General features: G+C 45.5%; 57 non-coding genes across 57 annotated transcripts; all 57 read left to right on the top strand.

The window, feature by feature from the left end:
* The first annotated feature begins 105 nt into the window (after nucleotides 1-105).
* trnas-aga (transfer RNA serine (anticodon AGA)) lies at nucleotides 106-187 on the top strand. The gene has a single exon. It is a non-coding gene; the product is annotated as a tRNA-Ser (tRNA).
* A 278-nt stretch (nucleotides 188-465) lies between these two features.
* trnas-aga (transfer RNA serine (anticodon AGA)) lies at nucleotides 466-547 on the top strand. Its single transcript has one exon. It is a non-coding gene; the product is annotated as a tRNA-Ser (tRNA).
* Nucleotides 548-1,177: 630 nt separating this feature from the next.
* trnas-aga (transfer RNA serine (anticodon AGA)) lies at nucleotides 1,178-1,259 on the top strand. Its single transcript has one exon. It is a non-coding gene; the product is annotated as a tRNA-Ser (tRNA).
* A 273-nt stretch (nucleotides 1,260-1,532) lies between these two features.
* On the top strand, nucleotides 1,533-1,614 carry trnas-uga (transfer RNA serine (anticodon UGA)). Its single transcript has one exon. It is a non-coding gene; the product is annotated as a tRNA-Ser (tRNA).
* Nucleotides 1,615-2,243: 629 nt separating this feature from the next.
* Nucleotides 2,244-2,325, top strand: trnas-uga (transfer RNA serine (anticodon UGA)). Its single transcript has one exon. It is a non-coding gene; the product is annotated as a tRNA-Ser (tRNA).
* Nucleotides 2,326-2,592: 267 nt separating this feature from the next.
* Nucleotides 2,593-2,674, top strand: trnas-aga (transfer RNA serine (anticodon AGA)). The gene has a single exon. It is a non-coding gene; the product is annotated as a tRNA-Ser (tRNA).
* Nucleotides 2,675-2,951: 277 nt separating this feature from the next.
* Nucleotides 2,952-3,033, top strand: trnas-uga (transfer RNA serine (anticodon UGA)). Its single transcript has one exon. It is a non-coding gene; the product is annotated as a tRNA-Ser (tRNA).
* A 277-nt stretch (nucleotides 3,034-3,310) lies between these two features.
* On the top strand, nucleotides 3,311-3,392 carry trnas-uga (transfer RNA serine (anticodon UGA)). The gene has a single exon. It is a non-coding gene; the product is annotated as a tRNA-Ser (tRNA).
* Nucleotides 3,393-3,662: 270 nt separating this feature from the next.
* trnas-aga (transfer RNA serine (anticodon AGA)) lies at nucleotides 3,663-3,744 on the top strand. Its single transcript has one exon. It is a non-coding gene; the product is annotated as a tRNA-Ser (tRNA).
* Nucleotides 3,745-4,373: 629 nt separating this feature from the next.
* On the top strand, nucleotides 4,374-4,455 carry trnas-aga (transfer RNA serine (anticodon AGA)). The gene has a single exon. It is a non-coding gene; the product is annotated as a tRNA-Ser (tRNA).
* A 277-nt stretch (nucleotides 4,456-4,732) lies between these two features.
* Nucleotides 4,733-4,814, top strand: trnas-uga (transfer RNA serine (anticodon UGA)). The gene has a single exon. It is a non-coding gene; the product is annotated as a tRNA-Ser (tRNA).
* A 270-nt stretch (nucleotides 4,815-5,084) lies between these two features.
* Nucleotides 5,085-5,166, top strand: trnas-aga (transfer RNA serine (anticodon AGA)). Its single transcript has one exon. It is a non-coding gene; the product is annotated as a tRNA-Ser (tRNA).
* A 277-nt stretch (nucleotides 5,167-5,443) lies between these two features.
* On the top strand, nucleotides 5,444-5,525 carry trnas-aga (transfer RNA serine (anticodon AGA)). The gene has a single exon. It is a non-coding gene; the product is annotated as a tRNA-Ser (tRNA).
* A 277-nt stretch (nucleotides 5,526-5,802) lies between these two features.
* trnas-uga (transfer RNA serine (anticodon UGA)) lies at nucleotides 5,803-5,884 on the top strand. Its single transcript has one exon. It is a non-coding gene; the product is annotated as a tRNA-Ser (tRNA).
* Nucleotides 5,885-6,151: 267 nt separating this feature from the next.
* Nucleotides 6,152-6,233, top strand: trnaf-aaa (transfer RNA phenylalanine (anticodon AAA)). The gene has a single exon. It is a non-coding gene; the product is annotated as a tRNA-Phe (tRNA).
* A 277-nt stretch (nucleotides 6,234-6,510) lies between these two features.
* On the top strand, nucleotides 6,511-6,592 carry trnas-uga (transfer RNA serine (anticodon UGA)). The gene has a single exon. It is a non-coding gene; the product is annotated as a tRNA-Ser (tRNA).
* Nucleotides 6,593-6,862: 270 nt separating this feature from the next.
* On the top strand, nucleotides 6,863-6,944 carry trnaf-aaa (transfer RNA phenylalanine (anticodon AAA)). The gene has a single exon. It is a non-coding gene; the product is annotated as a tRNA-Phe (tRNA).
* A 278-nt stretch (nucleotides 6,945-7,222) lies between these two features.
* Nucleotides 7,223-7,304, top strand: trnas-uga (transfer RNA serine (anticodon UGA)). Its single transcript has one exon. It is a non-coding gene; the product is annotated as a tRNA-Ser (tRNA).
* Nucleotides 7,305-7,933: 629 nt separating this feature from the next.
* On the top strand, nucleotides 7,934-8,015 carry trnas-uga (transfer RNA serine (anticodon UGA)). The gene has a single exon. It is a non-coding gene; the product is annotated as a tRNA-Ser (tRNA).
* Nucleotides 8,016-8,292: 277 nt separating this feature from the next.
* trnas-uga (transfer RNA serine (anticodon UGA)) lies at nucleotides 8,293-8,374 on the top strand. The gene has a single exon. It is a non-coding gene; the product is annotated as a tRNA-Ser (tRNA).
* A 270-nt stretch (nucleotides 8,375-8,644) lies between these two features.
* trnaf-aaa (transfer RNA phenylalanine (anticodon AAA)) lies at nucleotides 8,645-8,726 on the top strand. The gene has a single exon. It is a non-coding gene; the product is annotated as a tRNA-Phe (tRNA).
* Nucleotides 8,727-9,003: 277 nt separating this feature from the next.
* On the top strand, nucleotides 9,004-9,085 carry trnas-uga (transfer RNA serine (anticodon UGA)). Its single transcript has one exon. It is a non-coding gene; the product is annotated as a tRNA-Ser (tRNA).
* A 277-nt stretch (nucleotides 9,086-9,362) lies between these two features.
* trnas-uga (transfer RNA serine (anticodon UGA)) lies at nucleotides 9,363-9,444 on the top strand. The gene has a single exon. It is a non-coding gene; the product is annotated as a tRNA-Ser (tRNA).
* Nucleotides 9,445-9,714: 270 nt separating this feature from the next.
* Nucleotides 9,715-9,796, top strand: trnas-aga (transfer RNA serine (anticodon AGA)). The gene has a single exon. It is a non-coding gene; the product is annotated as a tRNA-Ser (tRNA).
* A 988-nt stretch (nucleotides 9,797-10,784) lies between these two features.
* On the top strand, nucleotides 10,785-10,866 carry trnaf-aaa (transfer RNA phenylalanine (anticodon AAA)). The gene has a single exon. It is a non-coding gene; the product is annotated as a tRNA-Phe (tRNA).
* A 277-nt stretch (nucleotides 10,867-11,143) lies between these two features.
* trnas-uga (transfer RNA serine (anticodon UGA)) lies at nucleotides 11,144-11,225 on the top strand. The gene has a single exon. It is a non-coding gene; the product is annotated as a tRNA-Ser (tRNA).
* A 270-nt stretch (nucleotides 11,226-11,495) lies between these two features.
* Nucleotides 11,496-11,577, top strand: trnaf-aaa (transfer RNA phenylalanine (anticodon AAA)). Its single transcript has one exon. It is a non-coding gene; the product is annotated as a tRNA-Phe (tRNA).
* Nucleotides 11,578-12,565: 988 nt separating this feature from the next.
* On the top strand, nucleotides 12,566-12,647 carry trnas-uga (transfer RNA serine (anticodon UGA)). The gene has a single exon. It is a non-coding gene; the product is annotated as a tRNA-Ser (tRNA).
* A 270-nt stretch (nucleotides 12,648-12,917) lies between these two features.
* trnas-aga (transfer RNA serine (anticodon AGA)) lies at nucleotides 12,918-12,999 on the top strand. The gene has a single exon. It is a non-coding gene; the product is annotated as a tRNA-Ser (tRNA).
* A 277-nt stretch (nucleotides 13,000-13,276) lies between these two features.
* trnas-uga (transfer RNA serine (anticodon UGA)) lies at nucleotides 13,277-13,358 on the top strand. Its single transcript has one exon. It is a non-coding gene; the product is annotated as a tRNA-Ser (tRNA).
* A 277-nt stretch (nucleotides 13,359-13,635) lies between these two features.
* Nucleotides 13,636-13,716, top strand: trnas-uga (transfer RNA serine (anticodon UGA)). Its single transcript has one exon. It is a non-coding gene; the product is annotated as a tRNA-Ser (tRNA).
* Nucleotides 13,717-13,986: 270 nt separating this feature from the next.
* trnas-aga (transfer RNA serine (anticodon AGA)) lies at nucleotides 13,987-14,068 on the top strand. Its single transcript has one exon. It is a non-coding gene; the product is annotated as a tRNA-Ser (tRNA).
* Nucleotides 14,069-14,697: 629 nt separating this feature from the next.
* trnas-aga (transfer RNA serine (anticodon AGA)) lies at nucleotides 14,698-14,779 on the top strand. Its single transcript has one exon. It is a non-coding gene; the product is annotated as a tRNA-Ser (tRNA).
* Nucleotides 14,780-15,056: 277 nt separating this feature from the next.
* On the top strand, nucleotides 15,057-15,138 carry trnas-uga (transfer RNA serine (anticodon UGA)). Its single transcript has one exon. It is a non-coding gene; the product is annotated as a tRNA-Ser (tRNA).
* A 270-nt stretch (nucleotides 15,139-15,408) lies between these two features.
* trnas-aga (transfer RNA serine (anticodon AGA)) lies at nucleotides 15,409-15,490 on the top strand. Its single transcript has one exon. It is a non-coding gene; the product is annotated as a tRNA-Ser (tRNA).
* A 277-nt stretch (nucleotides 15,491-15,767) lies between these two features.
* trnas-uga (transfer RNA serine (anticodon UGA)) lies at nucleotides 15,768-15,849 on the top strand. The gene has a single exon. It is a non-coding gene; the product is annotated as a tRNA-Ser (tRNA).
* Nucleotides 15,850-16,119: 270 nt separating this feature from the next.
* trnas-aga (transfer RNA serine (anticodon AGA)) lies at nucleotides 16,120-16,201 on the top strand. Its single transcript has one exon. It is a non-coding gene; the product is annotated as a tRNA-Ser (tRNA).
* A 278-nt stretch (nucleotides 16,202-16,479) lies between these two features.
* trnas-aga (transfer RNA serine (anticodon AGA)) lies at nucleotides 16,480-16,561 on the top strand. The gene has a single exon. It is a non-coding gene; the product is annotated as a tRNA-Ser (tRNA).
* A 630-nt stretch (nucleotides 16,562-17,191) lies between these two features.
* On the top strand, nucleotides 17,192-17,273 carry trnas-aga (transfer RNA serine (anticodon AGA)). The gene has a single exon. It is a non-coding gene; the product is annotated as a tRNA-Ser (tRNA).
* Nucleotides 17,274-17,546: 273 nt separating this feature from the next.
* On the top strand, nucleotides 17,547-17,628 carry trnas-uga (transfer RNA serine (anticodon UGA)). The gene has a single exon. It is a non-coding gene; the product is annotated as a tRNA-Ser (tRNA).
* Nucleotides 17,629-18,257: 629 nt separating this feature from the next.
* On the top strand, nucleotides 18,258-18,339 carry trnas-uga (transfer RNA serine (anticodon UGA)). The gene has a single exon. It is a non-coding gene; the product is annotated as a tRNA-Ser (tRNA).
* Nucleotides 18,340-18,606: 267 nt separating this feature from the next.
* Nucleotides 18,607-18,688, top strand: trnas-aga (transfer RNA serine (anticodon AGA)). The gene has a single exon. It is a non-coding gene; the product is annotated as a tRNA-Ser (tRNA).
* Nucleotides 18,689-18,965: 277 nt separating this feature from the next.
* Nucleotides 18,966-19,047, top strand: trnas-aga (transfer RNA serine (anticodon AGA)). Its single transcript has one exon. It is a non-coding gene; the product is annotated as a tRNA-Ser (tRNA).
* A 277-nt stretch (nucleotides 19,048-19,324) lies between these two features.
* trnas-uga (transfer RNA serine (anticodon UGA)) lies at nucleotides 19,325-19,406 on the top strand. Its single transcript has one exon. It is a non-coding gene; the product is annotated as a tRNA-Ser (tRNA).
* Nucleotides 19,407-19,676: 270 nt separating this feature from the next.
* trnas-aga (transfer RNA serine (anticodon AGA)) lies at nucleotides 19,677-19,758 on the top strand. Its single transcript has one exon. It is a non-coding gene; the product is annotated as a tRNA-Ser (tRNA).
* A 277-nt stretch (nucleotides 19,759-20,035) lies between these two features.
* trnas-aga (transfer RNA serine (anticodon AGA)) lies at nucleotides 20,036-20,117 on the top strand. The gene has a single exon. It is a non-coding gene; the product is annotated as a tRNA-Ser (tRNA).
* A 277-nt stretch (nucleotides 20,118-20,394) lies between these two features.
* trnas-uga (transfer RNA serine (anticodon UGA)) lies at nucleotides 20,395-20,476 on the top strand. The gene has a single exon. It is a non-coding gene; the product is annotated as a tRNA-Ser (tRNA).
* A 267-nt stretch (nucleotides 20,477-20,743) lies between these two features.
* On the top strand, nucleotides 20,744-20,825 carry trnaf-aaa (transfer RNA phenylalanine (anticodon AAA)). Its single transcript has one exon. It is a non-coding gene; the product is annotated as a tRNA-Phe (tRNA).
* Nucleotides 20,826-21,102: 277 nt separating this feature from the next.
* trnas-uga (transfer RNA serine (anticodon UGA)) lies at nucleotides 21,103-21,184 on the top strand. The gene has a single exon. It is a non-coding gene; the product is annotated as a tRNA-Ser (tRNA).
* A 270-nt stretch (nucleotides 21,185-21,454) lies between these two features.
* trnaf-aaa (transfer RNA phenylalanine (anticodon AAA)) lies at nucleotides 21,455-21,536 on the top strand. Its single transcript has one exon. It is a non-coding gene; the product is annotated as a tRNA-Phe (tRNA).
* Nucleotides 21,537-21,814: 278 nt separating this feature from the next.
* Nucleotides 21,815-21,896, top strand: trnas-aga (transfer RNA serine (anticodon AGA)). Its single transcript has one exon. It is a non-coding gene; the product is annotated as a tRNA-Ser (tRNA).
* Nucleotides 21,897-22,526: 630 nt separating this feature from the next.
* trnas-aga (transfer RNA serine (anticodon AGA)) lies at nucleotides 22,527-22,608 on the top strand. The gene has a single exon. It is a non-coding gene; the product is annotated as a tRNA-Ser (tRNA).
* A 273-nt stretch (nucleotides 22,609-22,881) lies between these two features.
* Nucleotides 22,882-22,963, top strand: trnas-uga (transfer RNA serine (anticodon UGA)). The gene has a single exon. It is a non-coding gene; the product is annotated as a tRNA-Ser (tRNA).
* A 629-nt stretch (nucleotides 22,964-23,592) lies between these two features.
* On the top strand, nucleotides 23,593-23,674 carry trnas-uga (transfer RNA serine (anticodon UGA)). The gene has a single exon. It is a non-coding gene; the product is annotated as a tRNA-Ser (tRNA).
* A 267-nt stretch (nucleotides 23,675-23,941) lies between these two features.
* On the top strand, nucleotides 23,942-24,023 carry trnas-aga (transfer RNA serine (anticodon AGA)). The gene has a single exon. It is a non-coding gene; the product is annotated as a tRNA-Ser (tRNA).
* A 277-nt stretch (nucleotides 24,024-24,300) lies between these two features.
* trnas-uga (transfer RNA serine (anticodon UGA)) lies at nucleotides 24,301-24,382 on the top strand. The gene has a single exon. It is a non-coding gene; the product is annotated as a tRNA-Ser (tRNA).
* Nucleotides 24,383-24,659: 277 nt separating this feature from the next.
* Nucleotides 24,660-24,741, top strand: trnas-uga (transfer RNA serine (anticodon UGA)). The gene has a single exon. It is a non-coding gene; the product is annotated as a tRNA-Ser (tRNA).
* The last annotated feature ends 183 nt before the right edge of the window (nucleotides 24,742-24,924 follow it).

Below are 24,924 nucleotides of genomic sequence, written 5' to 3'. Positions count from 1 at the left end.
CAACATTTGTGGTGCAAAATAGCCACCATTGTCTCAGGACTCCTGCACGGCCCTCAAAATTAAGTACTCTCCAACAAAAATGTCGTCTATAGCAAAATCAACTGTGTTGTTGTGGCCGAGTGGTTAAGGCGATGGACTAGAAATCCATTGGGTTCTTGCCGCGCAGGTTCAAATCCTGCCGACAACGATCATCTCTCGGAGTAACATTTTCTGAAATGTTGTGCGCCTCTTTGACAGAGTCAGGATCTTTCATGTCAAATCTCCAAACTGCATTTCCCTGTCGACAGGACTTCTACCTCGGTCAACAGACCAAAGTCTATTTCTGGTCCATCGTTTTAATCATTGGGCCACGCCAACATTTGTGCCTCAAAATAACTGCCAATTTCTCTGGACTCGGGCTCAGGTTGAAACGAGACCCTCAAAATTATTCTCCTACAAAAATGTCACCGAATAAACATCAAATCAGTTGTCGTGGCCGAGTGGTTAAGGCGATGGACTAGAAATCCATTGGGTCCTTCCCGCGCAGGTTCAAATCCTGCCGACAACGATCATCTCTCGGAGTAACATTTTCTGAAATGTTGTGCGCCTCTTTGACAGAGTCAGGATCTTTCCTGTCAAATCTCCAAACTGCATTCCCTGTCGACAGGACTTCTACCTCGGTCGAGAGACCAAAGTGCATTTCCGGTCCATCATTTTAATCATTGGGCCACGCCAACATTTGTGCCTCAAAATAACTGCCATTTTCTCTGGACTCGGGCTCAGGGTGAAACGAGACCCTCAAAATTATTCTCCTACAAAAATGTCACCGAATAAGCATCAAATCATTTGTCGTGGCCGAGTGGTTAAGCCGATGGACTTGAAATCCATTGGGATTTTCCCGCGTAGGTTCAAATCCTGCCGATAAGCGATCACAACCTGGAGAAAATTCTTCTAAAATGTTGTGTTTTTTTTGAAGCGCCTCAGCATGTTTTATGTCAAATCGGCAAACTCCATTCCCTGTCGACAGGACTTCAACCTGCATCGGCAGACCAAACTGTATTTCTCATCCATCATCTTCACCATGGGGCCACACCAACATTTGTGGTGCAAAATAGCCACCATTGTCTCAGGACTCCTGCACGGCACTCAAAATTAAGTACTCTCCAACAAAAATGTCGTCCATAGCACAATTAACTGTGTTGTTGTGGCCGAGTGGTTAAGGCGATGGACTAGAAATCCATTGGGTTCTTGCCGCGCAGGTTCAAATCCTGCCGACAACGATCATCTCTCGGAGTAACATTTTCTGAAATGTTGTGCGCCTCTTTGACAAAGTCAGGATCTTTCATGTCAAATCTCCAAACTGCATCCCCTGTCGACAGGACTTCTACCTCGGTCGAGAGACCAAAGTCTATTTCTGGTCCATCTTTTTAATCATTGGGCCACGCCAACATTTGTGCCTCAAAATAACTGCCATTTTCTCTGGACTCGGGCTCAGGGTGTAGACCCTTAAAATTATTCTCGAACAAAAATGTCACAGAATAAACATCAAATCAGTTGTCGTGGCCGAGTGGTTAAGGCGATGGACTTGAAATCCATTGGGATTTTCCCGCGTAGGTTCAAATCCTGCTGACACCGATCACCACCTGGAGAAAATTCTTCTAAAATGTTGTGCTTCTTTTGAAGAGCGTCAGCATGTTTTATGTCAAATCGCCAAACTCCCTTCCCTGTCGACAGGACTTCAACCTGTGTCGGCAGACCGAACTGTATTTCTCATCCATCATCTTCACCATGGGGCCACACCAACATTTGTGGTGCAAAATAGCCACCATTGTCTCAGGACTCCTGCACGGCCCTCAAAATTAAGTACTCTCCAACAAAAATGTCGTCTATAGCAGAATCAACTGTGTTGTTGTGGCCGAGTGGTTAAGGCGATGGACTAGAAGTCCATTTGGTTCTTCCCGCGCAGGTTCAAATCCTGCCGACAACGATCATCTCTCGGAGTAACATTTTCTGAAATGTTGTGCGCCTCTTTGACAGAGTCAGGATCTTTCCTGTCAAATCTCCAAACTGCATTCCCTGTCGACAGGACTTCTACCTCGGTCGAGAGACCAAAGTGCTTTTCCGGTCCATCATTTTAATCATTGGGCCACGCCAACATTTGTGCCTCAAAATAACTGCCATTTTCTCTGGACTCCGGCTCAGGGTGAAACGAGACCCTCAAAATTATTCTCCTACAAAAATGTCACCGAATAAACATCAAATCAGTTGTCGTGGCCGAGTGGTTAAGGCGATGGACTTGAAATCCATTGGGATTTTCCCGCATAGGTTCAAATCCTGCCGACAACGATCACCACCTGGAGAAAATTCTTCTAAAATGTGCTTCTTTTGAAGAGCGTCAGCATGTTTTATGTCAAATCGCCAAACTCCCTTCCCTGTCGACAGGACTTCAACCTGCGTCGGCAGACCAAACTGTATTTCTCATCCATCATCTTCACCATGGGGCCACACCAACATTTGTGGTGCAAAATAGCCACCATTGTCTCAGAACTCCTGCACGGCACTCAAAATTAAGTACTCTCCAACAAAAATGTAGTCTATAGCAAAATCAACTGTGTTGTTGTGGCCGAGTGGTTAAGCCGATGGACTAGAAATCCATTGGGTTCTTCCCGCGCAGGTTCAAATCCTGCCGACAACGATCATCTCTCTGAGTAACATTTTCTGAAATGTTTTGCGCCTCTTTGACAGAGTCAGGATCTTTCCTGTCAAATCTCCAAACTGCATTCCCTGTCGACAGGACTTCTACCTCGGTCGAGAGACCAAAGTGCATTTCTGGTCCATCATTTTAATCATTGAGCCACGCCAACATTTGTGCCTCAAAATAACTGCCATTTTCTCTGGACTCTGGCTCAGGGTGAAACGAGACCCTCAAAATTATTCTCCTACAAAAATGTCACCGAATAAACATCAAATCAGTTGTCGTGGCCGAGTGGTTAAGGCGATGGACTTGAAATCCATTGGGTTCTTGCCGCGCAGGTTCAAATCCTGCCGACAACGATCATCTCTCGGAGTAACATTTTCTGAAATGTTGTGCACCTCTTTGACAGAGTCAGGATCTTTCATGTCAAATCTCCAAACTGCATTCCCTGTCGACAGGACTTCTACCTCGGTCGAGAGACCAAAGTGCATTTCTGGTCCATCATTTTAATCATTGGGCCACGCCAACATTTGTGCCTCAAAATAACTGCCAATTTCTCTGGACTCGGGCTCAGGTTGAAACGAGACCCTCAAAATTATTCTCCTACAAAAATGTCACCGAATAAACATCAAATCAGTCGTCGTGGCCGAGTGGTTAAGGCGATGGACTTGAAATCCATTGGGATTTTCCCGCGTAGGTTCAAATCCTGCCGACAACGATCACCACCTGGAGAAAATTATTCTAAAATGTTGTGCTTCTTTTGTAGAGCGTCAGCTTGTTTTATGTCAAATCGCCAAACTCCCTTCCCTGTCGACAGGACTTCAACCTGCGTCGGCAGACCAAACTGTATTTCTCATCCATCATCTTCACCATGGGGCCACACCAACATTTGTGGTGCAAAATAGCCACCATTGTCTCAGGACTCCTGCACGGCACTCAAAATTAATTACTCTCCAACAAAAATGTCGTCTATAGCAGAATCAACTGTGTTGTTGTGGCCGAGTGGTTAAGGCGATGGACTAGAAATCCATTGGGTTCTTCCCGCGCAGGTTCAAATCCTGCCGACAACGATCATCTCTCGGAGTAACATTTTCTGAAATGTTGTGCGCGTCTTTGACAGAGTCAGGATCTTTCCTGTCAAATCTCCAAACTGCATTCCCTGTCGACAGGACTTCTACCTCGGTCGAGAGAGCAAAGTGCAATTCTGGTCCATCATTTTAATCATTGGGCCACGCCAACATTTGTGCCTCAAAATAACTGCCATTTTCTCTGGACTCTGGCTCAGGGTGAAACGAGACCCTCAAAATTATTCTCCTACAAAAATGTCACCGAATAAACATCAAATCAGTTGTCGTGGCCGAGTGATTAAGGCGATGGACTTGATATCCATTGGGATTTTCCCGCATAGGTTCAAATCCTGCCGACAACGATCACCACCTGGAGAAAATTCTTCTAAAATGTTGTGCTTCTTTTGAAGAGCGTCAGCATGTTTTATGTCAAATCGCCAAACTCCATTCCCTGTCGATAGGACTTAAACCTGCGTCGGCAGACCAAACTGTATTTCTCATCCATCATCTTCACCATGGGGCCACACCAACATTTGTGGTGCAAAATAGCCACCATTGTCTCAGGACTCCTGCACGGCCCTCAAAATTAAGTACTCTCTAACAAAAATGTCGTCTATAGCAAAATCAACTGTGTTGTTGTGGCCGAGTGGTTAAGGCGATGGACTAGAAATCCATTGGGTTCTTCCCGCGCAGGTTCAAATCCTGCCGACAACGAATATCTCTTGGAGTAACATTTTCTGAAATGTTGTGCGCCTCTTTGACAGAGTCAGGATCTTTCAGGTCAAATCTCCAAACTGCATTCCCTGTCGACAGGACTTCTACTTCGGTCGAGAGACCAAAGTCTATTTCTGGTCCATCATTTTAATCATTGGGCCACACCAACATTTGTGCCTCAAAATAACTGCCATTTTCTGTGGACTCGGGCTCAGGGTGTAACGAGACCCTTAAAATTATTCTCCTACAAAAATGTCACCGAATAAACATCAAATCAGTTGTCGTGGCCGAGTGGTTAAGGCGATGGACTTGAAATCCATTGGGATTTTCACGCGTAGGTTCAAATCCTGCCGACAACGATCACCACCTGGAGAAAATTCTTCTAAAATGTTGTGCTCCTTTTGAAGAGCGTCAGCATGTTTTATGTCAAATTGCCAAACTCCATTCCCTGTCGACAGGACTTCAACCTGCGTCGGCAGACCAAACTGTATTTCTCATCCACCATCTTCACCATGGGGCCACACCAACATTTGTGGTGCAAAATAGCCACCATTGTCTCAGGACTCCTGCACGGCACTCAAAATTAAGTACTCTCCAACAAAAATGTCGTCTATAGCAGAACCAACTGTGTTGTTGTGGCCGAGTGGTTAAGGCGATGGACTAGAAATCCATTGGGTTCTTCCCGCGCAGGTTCAAATCCTGCCGACAACGATCATCTCTCGGAGTAACATTTTCTGAAATGTTGTGCGCCTCTTTGACAGAGTCAGGATCTTTCATGTCAAATCTCCAAACTGCATTCCCTGTCGACAGGACTTCTACCTCGGTCGAGAGACCAAAGTGCATTTCTGGTCCATCATTTTAATCATTGGGCCACGCCAACATTTGTGCCTCAAAATAACTGCCATTTTCTCTGGACTCTGGCTCAGGGTGAAACGAGACCCTCAAAATTATTCTCCTACAAAAATGTCACCGAATAAACATCAAATCAGTTGTCGTGGCCGAGTGGTTAAGGCGATGGACTAGAAATCCATTGGGTTCTTCCCGCGCAGGTTCAAATCCTGCCGACAACGATCATCTCTCGGAGTAACATTTTCTGAAATGTTGTGCGCCTCTTTGACAGAGTCCGGATCTTTCCTGTCAAATCTCCAAACTGCATTCCCTGTCGACAGGACTTCTACCTCGGTCGAGAGACCAAAGTGCATTTCCGGTCCATCATTTTAATCATTGGGCCACGCCAACATTTGTGCCTCAAAATAACTGCCATTTTCTCTGGACTCGGGCTCAGGGTGAAACGAGACCCTCAAAATTATTCTCCTACAAAAATGTCACCGAATAAACATCAAATCAGTTGTCGTGGCCGAGTGGTTAAGGCGATGGACTTGAAATCCATTGGGATTTTCCCGCGTAGGTTCAAATCCTGCCGACAACGATCACCACCTGGAGAAAATTCTTCTAAAATGTGCTTCTTTTGAAGAGCGTCAGCATGTTTTATGTCAAATCGCCAAACTCCCTTCCCTGTCGACAGGACTTCAACCTGCGTCGGCAGACCAAACTGTATTTCTCATCCATCATCTTCACCATGGGGCCACACCAACATTTGTGGTGCAAAATAGCCACCATTGTCTCAGAACTCCTGCACGGCACTCAAAATTAAGTACTCTCCAACAAAAATGTCGTCTATAGCAAAATCAACTGTGTTGTTGTGGCCGAGTGGTTAAGCCGATGGACTAAAAATCCTTTGGGTTCTTTCCGCGCAGGTTCAAATCCTGCCGACAACGAATATCTCTCGGAGTAACATTTTCTGAAATGTTGTGCGCCTCTTTGACAGAGTCAGGATCTTTCATGTCGAATCTCCACACTGCATTCCCTGTCGACAGGACTTCTACCTCGGTCGAGAGACCAAAGTGCATTTCTGGTCCATCATTTTAATCATTGGGCCACGCCAAGATTTGTGCCTCAAAATAACTGCCATTTTCTCTGGACTCGGGCTCAGGGTGAAACGAGACCCTCAAAATTATTCTCCTACAAAAATGTCACTGAATAAACATCAAATCACTTGTCGTGGCCGAGTGGTTAAGGCGATGGACTTGAAATCCATTGGGATTTTCCCGCGTAGGTTCAAATCCTGCCGACAACGATCACCACCTGGAGAAAATTCTTCTAAAATGTTGTGCTTCTTTTGAAGAGCGTCAGCATGTTTTATGTCAAATCGCCAAACTCCCTTCCCTGTCGACAGGACTTCAACCTGCGTCGGCAGACCAAACTGTATTTCTCATCCATCACTTTCACCATGGGGCCACACCAACATTTGTGGTGCAAAATAGCCACCATTGTCTCAGAACTCCTGCACGGCACTCAAAATTAAGTACTCTCCAACAAAAATGTAGTCTATAGCAAAATCAGCTGTGTTGTTGTGGCCGAGTGGTTAAGCCGATGGACTAAAAATCCTTTGGGTTCTTCCCGCGCAGGTTCAAATCCTGCCGACAACGAATATCTCTCGGAGTAACATTTTCTGAAATTGTGTGCCGCCTCTTTGACAGAGTCAGAATCTTTCATGTCGAATCTCCACACTGCATTCCCTGTCGACAGGACTTCTACCTCGGTCGAGAGACCAAAGTGCATTTCTGGTCCATCATTTTAATCATTGGGCCACGCCAAGATTTGTGCCTCAAAATAACTGCCATTTTCTCTGGACTCCGGCTCAGGGTGAAACGAGACCCTTAAAATAATTCTCCTACAAAAATGTCACCGAATAAACATCAAATCAGTTGTCGTGGCCGAGTGGTTAAGCCGATGGACTTGAAATCCATTGGGATTTTCCCGCGTAGGTTCAAATCCTGCCGACAACGATCACCACCTGGAGAAAATTCTTCTAAAATGTTGTGCTTCTTTTGAAGAGCGTCAGCATGTTTTATGTCAAATCGCCAAACTCCATTCCCTGTCGACAGGACTTCAACCTGCGTCGGCAGACCAAACTGTATTTCTCATCCATCATCTTCACCATGGGGCCACACCAACATTTGTGGTGCAAAATAGCCACCATTGTCTCAGGACTCCTGCACGGCCCTCAAAATTAAGTACTCTCCAACAAAAATGTCGTCCATAGCAAAATGAACTGTGTCTTTGTGGCCGAGTGGTTAAGGCGATGGACTAGAAATCCATTGGGTTCTTCCCGCGCAGGTTCAAATCCTGCCGACAACGATCATCTCTCGGAGTAACATTTTCTGAAATGTTGTGCGCCTCTTTGACAGAGTCAGGATCTTTCATGTCAAATCTCCAAACTGCATTCCCTGTCGACAGGACTTCTACCTCGGTCGAGAGACCAAAGTGCATTTCTGGTCCATCATTTTAATCATTGGGCCACGCCAACATTTGTGCCTCAAAATAACTGCCATTTTCTCTGGACTCTGGCTCAGGGTGAAACGAGACCCTTAAAATTATTCTCCTACAAAAATGTCACCGAATAAACATCAAATCAGTTGTCGTGGCCGAGTGGTTAAGCCGATGGACTTGAAATCCATTGGGATTTTCCCGCGTAGGTTCAAATCCTGCCGACAACGATCACCACCTGGAGAAAATTCTTCTAAAATGTTGTGCTTCTTTTGAAGAGCGTCAGCATGTTTTATGTCAAATCGCCAAACTGCATTCCCTGTCGACAGGACTTCAACCTGTGTCGGCAGACCAAACTGTATTTCTCATCCATCATCTTCACCATGGGGCCACACCAACATTGGTGCCTCAAAATAACTGCCATTTTCTCTGGACTCGGGCTCAGGGTGTAACGAGACCCTTAAAATTATTCTCCTACAAAAATGTCACCGAATATACATCAAATCAGTTGTCGTGACCGAGTGGTTAAGGCGATGGACTTGAAATCCATTGGGATTTTCCCGCGTAGGTTCAAATCCTGCCGACAACGATCACCACCTGGAGAAAATTCTTCTAAAATGTTGTGCTTCTTTTGTAGAGCGTCAGCTTGTTTTATGTCAAATCGCCAAACTCCCTTCCCTGTCGACAGGACTTCATCCTGTGTCGGCAGACCGAACTGTATTTCTCATCCATCATCTTCACCATGGGGCCACACCAACATTTGTGGTGCAAAATAGCCACCATTGTCTCAGGACTCCTGCACGGCCCTCAAAATTAAGTACTCTCCAACAAAAATGTCGTCTATAGCAAAATCAACTGTGTTGTTGTGGCCGAGTGGTTAAGCCGATGGACTAAAAATCCTTTGGGTTCTTCCCGCGCAGGTTCAAATCCTGCCGACAACGAATATCTCTCGGAGTAACATTTTCTGAAATGTTGTGCGCCTCTTTGACAGAGTCAGGATCTTTCATTTCGAATCTCCACACTGCATTCCCTGTCGACAGGACTTCTACCTCGGTCGAGAGACCAAAGTCTGTTTCTTGTCCATCATTTTAATCATTGGGCCACACCAACATTTGTGCCTCAAAATAACTGCCATTTTCTGTGGACTCGGGCTCAGGGTGTCACGAGACCCTTAAAATTATTCTCCTACAAAAATGTCACCGAATAAACATCAAATCAGTTGTCGTGGCCGAGTGGTTAAGCCGATGGACTTGAAATCCATTGGGATTTTCCCGCGTAGGTTCAAATCCTGCCGACAACGATCACCACCTGGAGAAAATTCTTCTAAAATGTTGTACTTCTTTTGAAGAGCGTCAGCATGTTTTATGTCAAATCGCCAAACTGCATTCCCTGTCGACAGGACTTCAACCTGTGTCGGCAGACCAAACTGTATTTTTCATCCATCATCTTCACCATGGGGCGACACCAACATTTGTCCCTCAAAATAACTGCCATTTTCTCTGGACTCGGGCTCAGGGTGTAACGAGACCCTTAAAATTATTCTCCTACAAAAATGTCACCGAATAAACATCAAATCAGTTGTCGTGGCCGAGTGGTTAAGGCGATGGACTTGAAATCCATTGGGATTTTCCCGCGTCGGTTCAAATCCTGCCGACAACGCTCACCACCTGGAGAAAATTCTTCTAAAATGTTGTGCTTCTTTTGAAGAGCGTCAGCATGTTTTATGTCAAATCGCCAAACTCCATTCCCTGTCGATAGGACTTAAACCTGCGTCGGCAGACCAAACTGTATTTCTCATCCATCATCTTCACCATGGGGCCACACCAACATTTGTGGTGCAAAATAGCCACCATTGTCTCAGGACTCCTGCACGGCCCTCAAAATTAAGGACTCTCTAACAAAAATGTCGTCTATAGCAAAATCAACTGTGTTGTTGTGGCCGAGTGGTTAAGGCGATGGACTAGAAATCCATTGGGTTCTTCCCGCGCAGGTTCAAATCCTGCCGACAACGAATATCTCTCGGAGTAACATGTTCTGAAATGTTGTGCGCCTCTTTGACAGAGTCAGGATCTTTCAGGTCAAATCTCCAAACTGCATTCCCTGTCGACAGGACTTCTACTTCGGTCGAGAGACCAAAGTCTATTTCTGGTCCATCATTTTAATCATTGGGCCACACCAACATTTGTGCCTCAAAATAACTGCCATTTTCTGTGGACTCGGGCTCAGGGTGTAACGAGACCTTTAAAATTATTCTCCTACAAAAATGTCACCGAATAAACATCAAATCATTTGTCGTGGCCGAGTGGTTAAGCCGATGGACTTGAAATCCATTGGGATTTTCCCGCGTAGGTTCAAATCCTGCCGACAACGATCACCACCTGGAGGAAATTCTTCTAAAATGTTGTGCTTCTTTTGAAGAGCGTCAGCATGTTTTATGTCAAATGGCCAAACTGCATTCCCTGTCGACAGGACTTCAACCTGTGTCGGCAGACCAAACTGTATTTCTCATCCTTCATCTTCACCATGGGGCCACACCAACATTGGTGCCTCAAAATAACTGCCATTTTCTCTGGACTCGGGCTCAGGGTGTAACGAGACCCTTAAAATTATTCTCCTACAAAAATGTCACCGAATAAACATCAAATCAGTTGTCGTGACCGAGTGGTTAAGGCGATGGACGTGAAATCCATTGGGATTTTCCCGCGTAGGTTCAAATCCTGCCGACAACGATCACCACCTGGAGAAAATTATTCTAAAATGTTGTGTTTCTTTTGAAGAGCGTCAGCTTGTTTTATGTCAAATCGCCAAACTCCATTCCCTGTCGACAGGACTTCAACCTGCGTCGGCAGACCAAACTGTATTTCTCATCCATCATCTTCACCATGGGGCCACACCAACATTTGTGGTGCAAAATAGCCACCATTGTCTCAGAACTCCTGCACGGCACTCAAAATTAAGTACTCTCCAACAAAAATGTAGTCTATAGCAAAATCAACTGTGTTGTTGTGGCCGAGTGGTTAAGCCGATGGACTAAAAATCCATTGGGTTCTTCCCGCGCAGGTTCAAATCCTGCCGAAAACGATCATCTCTCGGAGTAATATTTTCTGAAATGTTGTGCGCCTCTTTGACAGAGTCAGGATCTTTCCTGTCAAATCTCCAAACTGCATTCCCTGTCGACAGGACTTCTACCTCGGTCGAGAGACCAAAGTGCATTTCTGGTCCATCATTTTAATCATTGGGCCACGCCAACATTTGTGCCTCAAAATAACTGCCAATTTCTCTGGACTCGGGCTCAGGGTGAAACGAGACCCTCAAAATTATTCTCCTACAAAAATGTCACCGAATAAACATCAAATCAGTTGTTGTGGCCGAGTGGTTAAGGCGATGGACTTGAAATCCATTGGGATTTTCCCACGTAGGTTCAAATCCTGCCGACAACGATCACCACCTGGAGAAAATTCTTCTAAAATGTTGTGCTCCTTTTGAAGAGCGTCAGCATGTTTTATGTCAAATCGCCAAACTCCATTCCCTGTCGACAGGACTTCAACCTGCGTCGGCAGACCAAACTGTATTTCTCATCCACCATCTTCACCATGGGGCCACACCAACATTTGTGGTGCAAAATAGCCACCATTGACTCAGAACTCCTGCACGGCACTCAAAATTAAGTACTCTCCAACAAAAATGTAGTCTATAGCAAAATCAACTGTGTTGTTGTGGCCGAGTGGTTAAGCCGATGGACTAAAAATCCTTTGGGTTCTTCCCGCGCAGGTTCAAATCCTGCCGACAACGAATATCTCTCGGAGTAACATTTTCTGAAATGTTGTGCGCCTCTTTGACAGAGTCAGGATCTTTCATTTCGAATCTCCACACTGCATTCCCTGTCGACAGGACTTCTACCTCGGTCGAGAGACCAAAGTGCATTTCTGGTCCATCATTTTAATCATTGGGCCACGCCAAGATTTGTGCCTCAAAATAACTGCCATTTTCTCTGGACTCGGGCTCAGGGTGTAACGAGACCCTTAAAATTATTCTCCTACAAAAATGTCACAGAATAAACATCAAATCAGTTGTCGTGGCCGAGTGGTTAAGGCGATGGACTTGAAATCCATTGGGATTATCCCGTTTAGGTTCAAATCCTGCCGACAACGATCACCACCTGGAGAAAATTCTTCTAAAATGTTGTGCTCCTTTTGAAGAGCGTCAGCATGTTTTATGTCAAATCGCCAAACTCCATTCCCTGTCGACAGGACTTCAACCTGCGTCGGCAGACCAAACTGTATTTCTCATCCACCATCTTCACCATGGGGCCACACCAACATTTGTGGTGCAAAATAGCCACCATTGTCTCAGGACTCCTGCACGGCACTCAAAATTAAGTACTCTCCAACAAAAATGTCGTCTATAGCAGAACCAACTGTGTGGTTGTGGCCAAGTCGTTAAGGCGATGGACTAGAAATCCATTGAGTTCTACCCGCGCAGGTTCAAATCCTGCCGACAACGATCATCTCTCGGAGTAACATTTTCTGAAATGTTGTGCGCCTCTTTGACAGAGTCAGGATCTTTCATGTCAAATCTCCAAACTGCATTCCCTGTCGACAGGACTTCTACCTCGGTCGAGAGACCAAAGTGCATTTCTGGTCCATCATTTTAATCATTGGGCCACGCCAAGATTTGTGCCTCAAAATAACTGCCATTTTCTCTGGACTCGGGCTCAGGGTGTAACGAGACCCTTAAAATTATTCTCCTACAAAAATGTCACAGAATAAACATCAAATCAGTTGTCGTGGCCGAGTGGTTAAGGCGATGGACTTGAAATCCATTGGGATTTTCCCGCGTAGGTTCAAATCCTGCCGACAACGATCACCACCTGGAGAAAATTCTTCTAAAATGTTGTGCTTCTTTTGAAGAGCGTCAGCATGTTTTATGTCAAATCGCCAAACTCCCTTCCCTGTCGACAGGACTTCAACCGGCGTCTGCAGACCAAACTGTATTTCTCATTTATCATCTTCACCATGGGGCCACACCAACATTTGTGGTGCAAAATAGCCACCATTGTCTCAGGACTCCTGCACGGCCCTCAAAATTAAGTACTCTCCAACAAAAATGTCGTCTATAGCAAAATCAACTGTGTTGTTGTGGCCGAGTGGTTAAGGCGATGGACTAGAAATCCATTGGGTTCTTGCCGCGCAGGTTCAAATCCTGCCGACAACGATAATCTCTTGGAGTAACATTTTCTGAAATGTTGTGCGCCTCTTTGACAGAGTCAGGATCTTTCATGTCAAATCTCCAAACTGCATTCCCTGTCGACAGGACTTCTACCTCGGTCGACAGACCAAAGTCTATTTCTGGTCCATCGTTTTAATCATTGGGCCACGCCAACATTTGTGCCTCAAAATAACTGCCATTTTCTCTGGACTCTGGCTCAGGGTGAAACGAGACCCTCAAAATTATTCTCCTACAAAAATGTCACCGAATAAACATCAAATCAGTTGTCGTGGCCGAGTGGTTAAGGCGATGGACTTGAAATCCATTGGGTTCTTGCCGCGCAGGTTCAAATCCTGCCGACAACGATCATCTCTCGGAGTAACATTTTCTGAAATGTTGTGCACCTCTTTGACAGAGTCAGGATCTTTCATGTCAAATCTCCAAACTGCATTCCCTGTCGACAGGACTTCTACCTCGGTCGAGAGAGCAAAGTGCAATTCTGGTCCATCATTTTAATCATTGGGCCACGCCAACATTTGTGCCTCAAAATAACTGCCATTTTCTCTGGACTCTGGCTCAGGGTGAAACGAGACCCTCAAAATTATTCTCCTACAAAAATGTCACCGAATAAACATCAAATCAGTTGTCGTGGCCGAGTGGTTAAGGTGATGGACTTGAAATCCATTGGGTTTTCCCGCGTAGGTTCAAATCCTGCCGACAACGCTCACCACCTGGATAAAATTCTTCTAAAATGTTGTGCTTCTTTTGAAGAGCGTCAGCATGTTTTATGTCAAATCGCCAAACTCCATTCCCTGTCGATAGGACTTAAACCTGCGTCGGCAGACCAAACTGTATTTCTCATCCATCATCTTCACCATGGGGCCACACCAACATTTGTGGTGCAAAATAGCCACCATTGTCTCAGGACTCCTGCACGGCCCTCAAGATTAAGTACTCTCTAACAAAAATGTCGTCTATAGCAAAATCAACTGTGTTGTTGTGGCCGAGTGGTTAAGGCGATGGACTAGAAATCCATTGGGTTCTTCCCGCGCAGGTTCAAATCCTGCCGACAACGAATATCTCTCGGAGTAACATTTTCTGAAATGTTGTGCGCCTCTTTGACAGAGTCAGGATCTTTCAGGTCAAATCTCCAAACTGCATTCCCTGTCGACAGGACTTCTACTTCGGTCGAGAGACCAAAGTGCTTTTCCGGTCCATCATTTTAATCATTGGGCCACGCCAACATTTGTGCCTCAAAATAACTGCCATTTTCTCTGGACTCGGGCTCAGGGTGTAACGAGACCCTTAAAATTATTCTCCTACAAAAATGTCACAGAATAAACATCAAATCAGTTGTCGTGGCCGAGTGGTTAAGGCGATGGACTTGATATCCTTTGGGATTTTCCCGCGTAGGTTCAAATCCTGCCGACAACGATCACCACCTGGAGAAAATTCTTCTAAAATGTTGTGCTTCTTTTGAAGAGCGTCAGCATGTTTTATGTCAAATCGCCAAACTCCATTCCCTGTCGATAGGACTTAAACCTGCGTCGGCAGACCAAACTGTATTTCTCATCCATCATCTTCACCATGGGGCCACACCAACATTTGTGGTGCAAAATAGCCACCATTGTCTCAGGACTCCTGCACGGCCCTCAAAATTAAGTACTCTCTAACAAAAATGTCGTCTATAGCAAAATCAACTGTGTTGTTGTGGCCGAGTGGTTAAGGTGATGGACTAGAAATCCATTGGGTTCTTCCCGCGCAGGTTCAAATCCTGCCGACAACGAATATCTCTCGGAGTAACATTTTCTGAAATGTTGTGCGCCTCTTTGACAGAGTCAGGATCTTTCAGGTCAAATCTCCAAACTGCATTCCCTGTCGACAGGACTTCTACTTCGGTCGAGAGACCAAAGTCTATTTCTGGTCCATCATTTTAATCATTGGGCCACACCAACATTTGTGCCTCAAAATAACTGCCATTTTCTGTGGACTCGGGCTCAGGGTGTAACGAGACCCTTAAAATTATTCTCCTACAAAAATGTCACCGAATAAACATCAAATCAGTTGTCGTGGCCGAGTGGTTAAGGCGATGGACTTGAAATCCATTGGGATTTTCACGCGTAGGTTCAAATCCTGCCGACAACGATCACCACCTGGAGAAAATTCTTCTAAAATGTTGTGCTCCTTTTGAAGAGCGTCAGCATGTTTTATGTCAAATTGCCAAACTCCATTCCCTGTCGACAGGACTTCAACCTGCGTCGGCAGACCAAACTGTATTTCTCATCCACCATCTTCACCATGGGGCCACACCAACATTTGTGGTGCAAAATAGCCACCATTGTCTCAGGACTCCTGCACGGCACTCAAAATTAAGTACTCTCCAACAAAAATGTCGTCTATAGCAGAACCAACTGTGTTGTTGTGGCCGAGTGGTTAAGGCGATGGACTAGAAATCCATTGGGTTCTTCCCGCGCAGGTTCAAATCCTGCCGACAACGATCATCTCTCGGAGTAACATTTTCTGAAATGTTGTGCGCCTCTTTGACAGAGTCAGGATCTTTCATGTCAAATCTCCAAACTGCATTCCCTGTCGACAGGACTTCTACCTCGGTCGAGAGACCAAAGTGCATTTCTGGTCCATCATTTTAATCATTGGGCCACGCCAACATTTGTGCCTCAAAATAACTGCCATTTTCTCTGGACTCTGGCTCAGGGTGAAACGAGACCCTCAAAATTATTCTCCTACAAAAATGTCACCGAATAAACATCAAATCAGTTGTCGTGGCCGAGTGGTTAAGGCGATGGACTTGAAATCCATTGGGATTTTCCCGCGTAGGTTCAAATCCTGCCGACAACGATCACCACCTGGAGAAAATTCTTCTAAAATGTTGTGCTTCTTTTGAAGAGCGTCAGCATGTTTTATGTCAAATCGCCAAACTCCCTTCCCTGTCGACAGGACTTCAACCTGCGTCTGCAGACCAAACTGTATTTCTCATTTATCATCTTCACCATGGGGCCACACCAACATTTGTGGTGCAAAATAGCCACCATTGTCTCAGGACTCCTGCACGGCCCTCAAAATTAAGTACTCTCCAACAAAAATGTCGTCTATAGCAAAATCAACTGTGTTGTTGTGGCCGAGTGGTTAAGGCGATGGACTAGAAATCCATTGGGTTCTTGCCGCGCAGGTTCAAATCCTGCCGACAACGATCATCTCTCGGAGTAACATTTTCTGAAATGTTGTGCGCCTCTTTGACAGAGTCAGGATCTTTCATGTCAAATCTCCAAACTGCATTTCCCTGTCGACAGGACTTCTACCTCGGTCAACAGACCAAAGTCTATTTCTGGTCCATCGTTTTAATCATTGGGCCACGCCAACATTTGTGCCTCAAAATAACTGCCAATTTCTCTGGACTCGGGCTCAGGTTGAAACGAGACCCTCAAAATTATTCTCCTACAAAAATGTCACCGAATAAACATCAAATCAGTTGTCGTGGCCGAGTGGTTAAGGCGATGGACTAGAAATCCATTGGGTCCTTCCCGCGCAGGTTCAAATCCTGCCGACAACGATCATCTCTCGGAGTAACATTTTCTGAAATGTTGTGCGCCTCTTTGACAGAGTCAGGATCTTTCCTGTCAAATCTCCAAACTGCATTCCCTGTCGACAGGACTTCTACCTCGGTCGAGAGACCAAAGTGCATTTCCGGTCCATCATTTTAATCATTGGGCCACGCCAACATTTGTGCCTCAAAATAACTGCCATTTTCTCTGGACTCGGGCTCAGGGTGAAACGAGACCCTCAAAATTATTCTCCTACAAAAATGTCACCGAATAAGCATCAAATCATTTGTCGTGGCCGAGTGGTTAAGCCGATGGACTTGAAATCCATTGGGATTTTCCCGCGTAGGTTCAAATCCTGCCGATAAACGATCACAACCTGGAGAAAATTCTTCTAAAATGTTGTGTTTTTTTTGAAGCGCCTCAGCATGTTTTATGTCAAATCGGCAAACTCCATTCCCTGTCGACAGGACTTCAACCTGCATCGGCAGACCAAACTGTATTTCTCATCCATCATCTTCACCATGGGGCCACACCAACATTTGTGGTGCAAAATAGCCACCATTGTCTCAGGACTCCTGCACGGCACTCAAAATTAAGTACTCTCCAACAAAAATGTCGTCCATAGCACAATTAACTGTGTTGTTGTGGCCGAGTGGTTAAGGCGATGGACTAGAAATCCATTGGGTTCTTGCCGCGCAGGTTCAAATCCTGCCGACAACGATCATCTCTCGGAGTAACATTTTCTGAAATGTTGTGCGCCTCTTTGACAAAGTCAGGATCTTTCATGTCAAATCTCCAAACTGCATCCCCTGTCGACAGGACTTCTACCTCGGTCGAGAGACCAAAGTCTATTTCTGGTCCATCTTTTTAATCATTGGGCCACGCCAACATTTGTGCCTCAAAATAACTGCCATTTTCTCTGGACTCGGGCTCAGGGTGTAGACCCTTAAAATTATTCTCGAACAAAAATGTCACAGAATAAACATCAAATCAGTTGTCGTGGCCGAGTGGTTAAGGCGATGGACTTGAAATCCATTGGGATTTTCCCGCGTAGGTTCAAATCCTGCTGACACCGATCACCACCTGGAGAAAATTCTTCTAAAATGTTGTGCTTCTTTTGAAGAGCGTCAGCATGTTTTATGTCAAATCGCCAAACTCCCTTCCCTGTCGACAGGACTTCAACCTGTGTCGGCAGACCGAACTGTATTTCTCATCCATCATCTTCACCATGGGGCCACACCAACATTTGTGGTGCAAAATAGCCACCATTGTCTCAGGACTCCTGCACGGCCCTCAAAATTAAGTACTCTCCAACAAAAATGTCGTCTATAGCAGAATCAACTGTGTTGTTGTGGCCGAGTGGTTAAGGCGATGGACTAGAAGTCCATTTGGTTCTTCCCGCGCAGGTTCAAATCCTGCCGACAACGATCATCTCTCGGAGTAACATTTTCTGAAATGTTGTGCGCCTCTTTGACAGAGTCAGGATCTTTCCTGTCAAATCTCCAAACTGCATTCCCTGTCGACAGGATTTCTACCTCGGTCGAGAGACCAAAGTGCTTTTCCGGTCCATCATTTTAATCATTGGGCCACGCCAACATTTGTGCCTCAAAATAACTGCCATTTTCTCTGGACTCCGGCTCAGGGTGAAACGAGACCCTCAAAATTATTCTCCTACAAAAATGTCACCGAATAAACATCAAATCAGTTGTCGTGGCCGAGTGGTTAAGGCGATGGACTTGAAATCCATTGGGATTTTCCCGCATAGGTTCAAATCCTGCCGACAACGATCACCACCTGGAGAAAATTCTTCTAAAATGTGCTTCTTTTGAAGAGCGTCAGCATGTTTTATGTCAAATCGCCAAACTCCCTTCCCTGTCGACAGGACTTCAACCTGCGTCGGCAGACCAAACTGTATTTCTCATCCATCATCTTCACCATGGGGCCACACCAACATTTGTGGTGCAAAATAGCCACCATTGTCTCAGAACTCCTGCACGGCACTCAAAATTAAGTACTCTCCAACAAAAATGTCGTCTATAGCAAAATCAACTGTGTTGTTGTGGCCGAGTGGTTAAGGCGATGGACTAGAAATCCATTGGGTTCTTGCCGCGCAGGTTCAAATCCTGCCGACAACGATCATCTCTCTGAGTAACATTTTCTGAAATGTTTTGCGCCTCTTTGACAAAGTCAGGATCTTTCATGTCAAATCTCCAAACTGCATCCCCTGTCGACAGGACTTCTACCTCGGTCGAGAGACCAAAGTCTATTTCTGGTCCATCTTTTTAATCATTGGGCCACGCCAACATTTGTGCCTCAAAATAACTGCCATTTTCTCTGGACTCTGGCTCAGGGTGAAACGAGACCCTCAAAATTATTCTCCTACAAAAATGTCACCGAATAAACATCAAATCAGTTGTCGTGGCCGAGTGGTTAAGGCGATGGACTAGAAATCCATTGGGTTCTTCCCGCGCAGGTTCAAATCCTGCCGACAACGATCATCTCTCGGAGTAACATTTTCTGAAATGTTGTGCGCCTCTTTGACAGAGTCAGGATCTTTCAGGTCAAATCTCCAAACTGCATTCCCTGTCGACAGGACTTCTACTTCGGTCGAGAGACCAAAGTCTATTTCTGGTCCATCATTTTAATCATTGGGCCACACCAACATTTGTGCCTCAAAATAACTGCCATTTTCTGTGGACTCGGGCTCAGGGTGTAACGAGACCCTTAAAATTATTCTCCTACAAAAATGTCACCGAATAAACATCAAATCAGTTGTCGTGGCCGAGTGGTTAAGGCGATGGACTTGAAATCCATTGGGATTTTCACGCGTAGGTTCAAATCCTGCCGACAACGATCACCACCTGGAGAAAATTCTTCTAAAATGTTGTGCTCCTTTTGAAGAGCGTCAGCATGTTTTATGTCAAATTGCCAAACTCCATTCCCTGTCGACAGGACTTCAACCTGCGTCGGCAGACCAAACTGTATTTCTCATCCACCATCTTCACCATGGGGCCACACCAACATTTGTGGTGCAAAATAGCCACCATTGTCTCAGGACTCCTGCACGGCACTCAAAATTAAGTACTCTCCAACAAAAATGTCGTCTATAGCAGAACCAACTGTGTTGTTGTGGCCGAGTGGTTAAGGCGATGGACTAGAAATCCATTGGGTTCTTCCCGCGCAGGTTCAAATCCTGCCGACAACGATCATCTCTCGGAGTAACATTTTCTGAAATGTTGTGCGCCTCTTTGACAGAGTCAGGATCTTTCATGTCAAATCTCCAAACTGCATTCCCTGTCGACAGGACTTCTACCTCGGTCGAGAGACCAAAGTGCATTTCTGGTCCATCATTTTAATCATTGGGCCACGCCAACATTTGTGCCTCAAAATAACTGCCATTTTCTCTGGACTCTGGCTCAGGGTGAAACGAGACCCTCAAAATTATTCTCCTACAAAAATGTCACCGAATAAACATCAAATCAGTTGTCGTGGCCGAGTGGTTAAGGCGATGGACTAGAAATCCATTGGGTTCTTCCCGCGCAGGTTCAAATCCTGCCGACAACGATCATCTCTCGGAGTAACATTTTCTGAAATGTTGTGCGCCTCTTTGACAGAGTCCGGATCTTTCCTGTCAAATCTCCAAACTGCATTCCCTGTCGACAGGACTTCTACCTCGGTCGAGAGACCAAAGTGCATTTCCGGTCCATCATTTTAATCATTGGGCCACGCCAACATTTGTGCCTCAAAATAACTGCCATTTTCTCTGGACTCGGGCTCAGGGTGAAACGAGACCCTCAAAATTATTCTCCTACAAAAATGTCACCGAATAAACATCAAATCAGTTGTCGTGGCCGAGTGGTTAAGGCGATGGACTTGAAATCCATTGGGATTTTCCCGCGTAGGTTCAAATCCTGCCGACAACGATCACCACCTGGAGAAAATTCTTCTAAAATGTGCTTCTTTTGAAGAGCGTCAGCATGTTTTATGTCAAATCGCCAAACTCCCTTCCCTGTCGACAGGACTTCAACCTGCGTCGGCAGACCAAACTGTATTTCTCATCCATCATCTTCACCATGGGGCCACACCAACATTTGTGGTGCAAAATAGCCACCATTGTCTCAGAACTCCTGCACGGCACTCAAAATTAAGTACTCTCCAACAAAAATGTCGTCTATAGCAAAATCAACTGTGTTGTTGTGGCCGAGTGGTTAAGCCGATGGACTAAAAATCCTTTGGGTTCTTTCCGCGCAGGTTCAAATCCTGCCGACAACGAATATCTCTCGGAGTAACATTTTCTGAAATGTTGTGCGCCTCTTTGACAGAGTCAGGATCTTTCATGTCGAATCTCCACACTGCATTCCCTGTCGACAGGACTTCTACCTCGGTCGAGAGACCAAAGTGCATTTCTGGTCCATCATTTTAATCATTGGGCCACGCCAAGATTTGTGCCTCAAAATAACTGCCATTTTCTCTGGACTCGGGCTCAGGGTGAAACGAGACCCTCAAAATTATTCTCCTACAAAAATGTCACTGAATAAACATCAAATCACTTGTCGTGGCCGAGTGGTTAAGGCGATGGACTTGAAATCCATTGGGATTTTCCCGCGTAGGTTCAAATCCTGCCGACAACGATCACCACCTGGAGAAAATTCTTCTAAAATGTTGTGCTTCTTTTGAAGAGCGTCAGCATGTTTTATGTCAAATCGCCAAACTCCCTTCCCTGTCGACAGGACTTCAACCTGCGTCGGCAGACCGAACTGTATTTCTCATCCATCACTTTCACCATGGGGCCACACCAACATTTGTGGTGCAAAATAGCCACCATTGTCTCAGAACTCCTGCACGGCACTCAAAATTAAGTACTCTCCAACAAAAATGTAGTCTATAGCAAAATCAGCTGTGTTGTTGTGGCCGAGTGGTTAAGCCGATGGACTAAAAATCCTTTGGGTTCTTCCCGCGCAGGTTCAAATCCTGCCGACAACGAATATCTCTCGGAGTAACATTTTCTGAAATGTTGTGCGCCTCTTTGACAGAGTCAGGATCTTTCATGTCAAATCTCCAAACTGCATTTCCCTGTCGACAGGACTTCTACCTCGGTCAACAGACCAAAGTCTATTTCTGGTCCATCGTTTTAATCATTGGGCCACGCCAACATTTGTGCCTCAAAATAACTGCCAATTTCTCTGGACTCGGGCTCAGGTTGAAACGAGACCCTCAAAATTATTCTCCTAAAAAAATGTCACCGAATAAACATCAAATCAGTTGTCGTGGCCGAGTGGTTAAGGCGATGGACTAGAAATCCATTGGGTCCTTCCCGCGCAGGTTCAAATCCTGCCGACAACGATCATCTCTCGGAGTAACATTTTCTGAAATGTTGTGCGCCTCTTTGACAGAGTCAGGATCTTTCCTGTCAAATCTCCAAACTGCATTCCCTGTCGACAGGACTTCTACCTCGGTCGAGAGACCAAAGTGCATTTCCGGTCCATCATTTTAATCATTGGGCCACGCCAACATTTGTGCCTCAAAATAACTGCCATTTTCTCTGGACTCGGGCTCAGGGTGAAACGAGACCCTCAAAATTATTCTCCTACAAAAATGTCACCGAATAAGCATCAAATCATTTGTCGTGGCCGAGTGGTTAAGCCGATGGACTTGAAATCCATTGGGATTTTCCCGCGTAGGTTCAAATCCTGCCGATAAACGATCACAACCTGGAGAAAATTCTTCTAAAATGTTGTGTTTTTTTTGAAGCGCCTCAGCATGTTTTATGTCAAAACGGCAAACTCCATTCCCTGTCGACAGGACTTCAACCTGCATCGGCAGACCAAACTGTATTTCTCATCCATCATCTTCACCATGGGGCCACACCAACATTTGTGGTGCAAAATAGCCACCATTGTCTCAGGACTCCTGCACGGCACTCAAAATTAAGTACTCTCCAACAAAAATGTCGTCCATAGCACAATTAACTGTGTTGTTGTGGCCGAGTGGTTAAGGCGATGGACTAGAAATCCATTGGGTTCTTGCCGCGCAGGTTCAAATCCTGCCGACAACGATCATCTCTCGGAGTAACATTTTCTGAAATGTTGTGCGCCTCTTTGACAAAGTCAGGATCTTTCATGTCAAATCTCCAAACTGCATCCCCTGTCGACAGGACTTCTACCTCGGTCGAGAGACCAAAGTCTATTTCTGGTCCATCTTTTTAATCATTGGGCCACGCCAACATTTGTGCCTCAAAATAACTGCCATTTTCTCTGGACTCGGGCTCAGGGTGTAGACCCTTAAAATTATTCTCGAACAAAAATGTCACAGAATAAACATCAAATCAGTTGTCGTGGCCGAGTGGTTAAGGCGATGGACTTGAAATCCATTGGGATTTTCCCGCGTAGGTTCAAATCCTGCTGACACCGATCACCACCTGGAGAAAATTCTTCTAAAATGTTGTGCTTCTTTTGAAGAGCGTCAGCATGTTTTATGTCAAATCGCCAAACTCCCTTCCCTGTCGACAGGACTTCAACCTGTGTCGGCAGACCGAACTGTATTTCTCATCCATCATCTTCACCATGGGGCCACACCAACATTTGTGGTGCAAAATAGCCACCATTGTCTCAGGACTCCTGCACGGCCCTCAAAATTAAGTACTCTCCAACAAAAATGTCGTCTATAGCAGAATCAACTGTGTTGTTGTGGCCGAGTGGTTAAGGCGATGGACTAGAAGTCCATTTGGTTCTTCCCGCGCAGGTTCAAATCCTGCCGACAACGATCATCTCTCGGAGTAACATTTTCTGAAATGTTGTGCGCCTCTTTGACAGAGTCAGGATCTTTCCTGTCAAATCTCCAAACTGCATTCCCTGTCGACAGGACTTCTACCTCGGTCGAGAGACCAAAGTGCTTTTCCGGTCCATCATTTTAATCATTGGGCCACGCCAACATTTGTGCCTCAAAATAACTGCCATTTTCTCTGGACTCCGGCTCAGGGTGAAACGAGACCCTCAAAATTATTCTCCTACAAAAATGTCACCGAATAAACATCAAATCAGTTGTCGTGGCCGAGTGGTTAAGGCGATGGACTTGAAATCCATTGGGATTTTCCCGCATAGGTTCAAATCCTGCCGACAACGATCACCACCTGGAGAAAATTCTTCTAAAATGTGCTTCTTTTGAAGAGCGTCAGCATGTTTTATGTCAAATCGCCAAACTCCCTTCCCTGTCGACAGGACTTCAACCTGCGTCGGCAGACCAAACTGTATTTCTCATCCATCATCTTCACCATGGGGCCACACCAACATTTGTGGTGCAAAATAGCCACCATTGTCTCAGAACTCCTGCACGGCACTCAAAATTAAGTACTCTCCAACAAAAATGTAGTCTATAGCAAAATCAACTGTGTTGTTGTGGCCGAGTGGTTAAGCCGATGGACTAGAAATCCATTGGGTTCTTCCCGCGCAGGTTCAAATCCTGCCGACAACGATCATCTCTCTGAGTAACATTTTCTGAAATGTTTTGCGCCTCTTTGACAGAGTCAGGATCTTTCCTGTCAAATCTCCAAACTGCATTCCCTGTCGACAGGACTTCTACCTCGGTCGAGAGACCAAAGTGCATTTCTGGTCCATCATTTTAATCATTGAGCCACGCCAACATTTGTGCCTCAAAATAACTGCCATTTTCTCTGGACTCTGGCTCAGGGTGAAACGAGACCCTCAAAATTATTCTCCTACAAAAATGTCACCGAATAAACATCAAATCAGTTGTCGTGGCCGAGTGGTTAAGGCGATGGACTTGAAATCCATTGGGTTCTTGCCGCGCAGGTTCAAATCCTGCCGACAACGATCATCTCTCGGAGTAACATTTTCTGAAATGTTGTGCACCTCTTTGACAGAGTCAGGATCTTTCATGTCAAATCTCCAAACTGCATTCCCTGTCGACAGGACTTCTACCTCGGTCGAGAGACCAAAGTGCATTTCTGGTCCATCATTTTAATCATTGGGCCACGCCAACATTTGTGCCTCAAAATAACTGCCAATTTCTCTGGACTCGGGCTCAGGTTGAAACGAGACCCTCAAAATTATTCTCCTACAAAAATGTCACCGAATAAACATCAAATCAGTTGTCGTGGCCGAGTGGTTAAGGCGATGGACTTGAAATCCATTGGGATTTTCCCGCGTAGGTTCAAATCCTGCCGACAACGATCACCACCTGGAGAAAATTATTCTAAAATGTTGTGCTTCTTTTGTAGAGCGTCAGCTTGTTTTATGTCAAATCGCCAAACTCCCTTCCCTGTCGACAGGACTTCAACCTGCGTCGGCAGACCAAACTGTATTTCTCATCCATCATCTTCACCATGGGGCCACACCAACATTTGTGGTGCAAA

This window comes from Hippocampus guttulatus, chromosome 14 (genome assembly GCF_054856545.1).
Source record: "Hippocampus guttulatus isolate MCC_2025c chromosome 14, RoL_Hgut_1.0, whole genome shotgun sequence".
Lineage (NCBI taxonomy): Eukaryota > Metazoa > Chordata > Actinopteri > Syngnathiformes > Syngnathidae > Hippocampus > Hippocampus guttulatus.
The sequence above is the reverse complement of the archived record's forward strand: the minus strand, read 5'-3'. Positions and strand labels throughout refer to the sequence as shown.